Source organism: Gossypium hirsutum, chromosome D07, assembly GCF_007990345.1.
Source record: "Gossypium hirsutum isolate 1008001.06 chromosome D07, Gossypium_hirsutum_v2.1, whole genome shotgun sequence".
Taxonomy (NCBI): Eukaryota; Viridiplantae; Streptophyta; class Magnoliopsida; order Malvales; family Malvaceae; genus Gossypium; species Gossypium hirsutum.
In genome coordinates, this window is record NC_053443.1 from 34,361,440 (window position 1) to 34,366,347 (window position 4,908).

A 4,908-nucleotide genomic window follows, 5' to 3' on the forward strand; every position below is an offset into this window, starting at 1 on the left:
TTAAATTTTAAATAAAAATATTTAAAATTTTATTTAATTTAGGCCCAAGGGAAAAAAATTTTACTCAAGTCCGGCTTGATGAAAAAAAGTTTATTTAATATTGTCATCCATTATTTTAGCTGAAAATAGTATTATCTATAATTAGCTGAAATATTTAAATTTATTCAAATTTATTAAAGTTAATTTTAAAATTTGCCCTAAAAGTTTTTAGCATATTTTAATTTAAAAATTATATTACTGTAAAAAATTCTAATTTAAGTAAAAAAAAGGGCTAAAAAATCAAGTAAATTTTAAACATTTTTAATTTATTAACAATATCTTAAGCTTCTAAATATGTTTCTAAATTATTAAATACATTTTAACACTATTTTTATTTTAAAATTATTATTTAAATAATTTTAATTAACTATTTAAAATTTTATTTTATTTTATTTTTAATATTTATAACTTTTCAAGTTATATTTTTAAGAAATTAAATTTTGTTTACTTTAATAGACGTGAGGTTGACGTTATAAAAAATGTTTTTGATTTTTATAGTGTATTTTTTGAATAAGTAGAAAAAGTTTTTTTTTTAATTTTAAATTCAAAATATAATATTTAAAAATATTAAAATTAAATATCAAAATTATCCTTAAAATGTAAAAATTAAATAAGAAACACAAATGCGCCACTTGTAGTATATATAGCTTATGTACCTTATTATATTATATATACTAATTCTTTATCTCATGCAATTAGGACTGTTTAAATGGTTAACCGAATGGTTAATTAAATTGAATTAGTATTAATTAAATTAATTGAACTTTTTAATCCTTTAACTGTTAACCGAACTGAAATTTTTCAAAAAAAAAACTGAACCAAAATATTTTGGTTTATTCGATCGGTTAACCGAATTAACCAAAATTTATATTTTTTTTGTTAAAACATATAAAAAAATTGATAATATTCATTTGACCGAATTATCTGAATTAACCAAATTAAAACTACATATAATTTGTATTATTAATTATGAAGTTCGGTTAATTACCCAATTTCGAACCAAATTAACCAATAACCAAACTTCCAAAAAATCATTAACCAACCTCCGACTGAATTAGATTGGTTCAGTCGGTTAATTCGGTTTTAATCGAAATTTAAACACCCCTACATGCAATGCATGGTTTAATTGTATTTAAATTGGATAAAATATAATCATCTTTGATATTATTTATTGAAATATGTAGAGTATTATTAAAGCAATAAATTTGTGTTTTAATAAATATGTATAGTATTATGACAATATTTTTAGTTGGTTTTTATATTATAAATTTAATTAAAATATTTATGTAAAAGGAAAAAATATTTTTTATTATAAATAATATGCTTTTTTATAATAATTTTAGTGTATAATATTATTAGAAAATATACGTTAAAATTTTCCCAATGTTTACATAACTTAAGTAAAAAGATAATAAATTAGGTAATATGGGAAATTAAAATGCTGAGATTAAATTCGATAGGATGTTTTTGGAAAAATTTTTAAAAAAAATGTTACTATAATAAAATATATTTTTTAAAAATATTAATAAAAATTTATTTAAAAAATAAACACCACATAAAACTACCTTGAGACTTTTTTTTTAACAAAAGTTGGAAATCTTTATTGAAGCAATACGACAACATTTTACAAATGGAAATAAAAAATAAAAAATCCAAATAAAATACAAACCCTTGAACTTAAAAAGAAAACATCAAAAGAAAAGCAAGATTTCAACCGCATTTGAGCTTTCCTCGTCTAAAAACCATAATACAAAGAAATTGAAAAGCTCCCAAAGTTACCTCTGTCCACATCCATTGCTAGTTGCAAACGGTGGCAGAAGTATTCGGTAGTAAACAAGCCGATGGTAAGTACCCCGACCGTCGCGATCCATTCCAATCCTCCGTCTCCCGCCACCATCACCCTCAGGCCTGACCCATCCACCACATCACCTCCCTGGACACTTTTTGTCGTTCGTCTTCTACAAGAAGAAAAAGATTGGGGTCCCCTTCGCTGACTAGCATCTTGTCAAACGGAAGACCCATGCACATCCAACCGTTGTTTGAGTTGCCCCTCGTGCAAACTGACATTTTCACATTGATACGTACAAAGCTCTCTTGATACCACATGTCTCCCATGAAAAATGAATGATGAGAAACCCTGACTCCGACAAGATCCACCACCATCTATTCACCCCCAATCTGCCCCCATTCCTCTCTAAGCCTATAGCATCTAGTTCATATCCACTCCTCGATCTAGTGGCAACATCTTTGACGATTTGAAGTCCACTCGACCCACCATGGCACTTAACGGCAAGGCTTTTCCTGCAATCTATCCCCTCTTTTCATTCGCCATTGCCTCTCATCTCCTTACCCCTCGCCCGATTTCCTCCTCCCCCTCGTCGGAATTGATATGCCACTCTTCAACTTCCCCACCTTCTACGGATAGCGCTGCCAAAATCGCCACCATAACCACTCAACAAATCGTCAAACCGCAACTTTACCCTCTTTCTTCCAGACGCTTGGAAAACCAAAAAAACAAAACAGAAGCTCAAACTACTGTGCTATAGAAGTAGACATAACCATGCCATAAAAGCAGACAAAATCGTTGTAAGAAAACTCTAATGGAGAAACGTTTCTTCCATGGATGAAAAGTTCATGAAACCCTAAAAATATAAATGGAAAGAACAAATTCTTCGTTTGAAAACGCATAAAGGAACTATAAACAAAACCGAATGGACTTCTCCACTATTTTTGAATCTGAATTACTTTGATGTGGGATCAAACAACACGAACCAAGTGCATAGAATGAAAATTTTTATTAACTTTCAGTGGGAACATTAATTCTCTCTATAACTACAAACTATGTGTTTTTTTTTTCCAGAAAATAAAATTTATTCTGTAAAATAAATGTCCACTATTTTCTGACAAAGTAACAACGCTCAATAATGTATATTAATAGATCAACACATAGTTCTTATATAGAGAGAAACGGTACAAGAATTTATTGCCCTAGATAATAATATTTTATCTACTTAATAATATTTTAATAAAAATATTTTAATAGAAAATAGATTTTCTTCTCTAACTAGAATATATAGGGGCAGCAACATGCCCTAGAGATTACTAGGGTTTGTTGCCCCTTGCATTTACCGGGTCTATTTGGGCCTTTCATGCATTGAGTATAATTATGTGTTGTTCGAACTTTTATCCAACCCAATAACTATTTTCTATTTCCTAAAATATTATTTATTTAATTTAATTAATTAAATTAACTAACTTAATTTTCCAATCAAAACTTTATCATATTAAAATCTATGAGGAAATATATTTAATTTCCATATTCAACAAATCCACAATGACTAATTAATTTAATTCTTACTTTGAACTTCAATTATTTAATTAAATAATAATTCAAATAAATGAAATTAATTTCTAAGCCATCTTTTGTACTTAGTGAGAATATACATTCCCTACGAAAAGTGATACATGCGATCTATTTATCTTACTTCATCGTTTTCATTCATTTCATATTATTGGTTCTACATGCAATTCATTTTTGGTTATCTCGAGCTAACGGAAGGACCAATTGGACATATATAATTAGAGCTCAAATAATATGTAATTAAGTTTCAGCTTTTCACCTATTAATTACAATATTATTTAATCATGGAGTCATTCCACTAAAATACCATGATTAAACTCTCTATTGTTTTATACCATTACAAAAGGCACTCATTAAGTGATTGGCCAATGACATTATCATAAGTGTGTTACTATCATATGATATCCTTAATCTCTTTACGATAAATTCATTCTCACAATATGATTCTATCTTATCTCACGGTAACTGTGACATCTTCCTTCTTGAAATGTTAATTACTAACAAATAGTAATTAAATCATTTATCTTCAAGAAAAATGACATGTGGTCATTTTAATTTTCATCTATCATGTAATGCCGATGAGAGGATATTATTTACCCTTAATTAGACTATGAATTCCACTATTGTGAAAATGATGGTACATCATGCAAAAGTCGTATTCCCAATGTACTAGCTTTTGGTTCCTTATTTATTTGAACTCAGGCTTTCATTTACATCAAAATATACGAGTCACACATACATAGTCCATCATCCGCTTAGGATTAAGGTATGCCACACTATGAATGTCACAAGTGAAAAAAATCCATAAACGAATTTAGGATCTATTCTACTTGGGGAGTCATTCGCTCCGATACCCAAGACAAGGTATCTCCCTATGTGGACATGATAGACGACATATTAGTATTTTAATCAATTTGCTTAATATCGATTAGACTAAGGACATGTTTAGATTATCTACCGATATAAGTTATCTTTTCGCATTATAATCTGATCATGTACTGTTGCTTAATATTAGTTTAAACGTTAGTTAATCGGTGAGCCAATATTTACTTTCATTTTTCTTTGTGTGCAAATACCATTGAGGACATTATACAAAAGGTATTAATGATAATGATGGATTTCTATCAAACCAATTTGTTCAAAAAATTAAAAATACATAGACAAAATCACTACACTAAAGATACTAGATCCCAACATAGAGATGATTAACAATGTAAGGATTGGTAAATGTCATTAATTGCTTATAAGTTTGACTAAGGATTGGATCATGTTTGATTGATCTTTAATTAGAAAGGGGTAAAATGGAATTTATTGGAGCACAGCATCCATCTTCTATATACTAACTACTTAAACAACAAAAACAAGTGATATATACCTTACCTTGAACTCAACCTATAAAGTTTACTTAAACCCTAATGTTCCCACCAATTGAGCTTAAGCAACAATTTAAATATTCCATAAACATTACTTTGTATATGCTATTGTTCATAACTTTAACTTGCTATTAC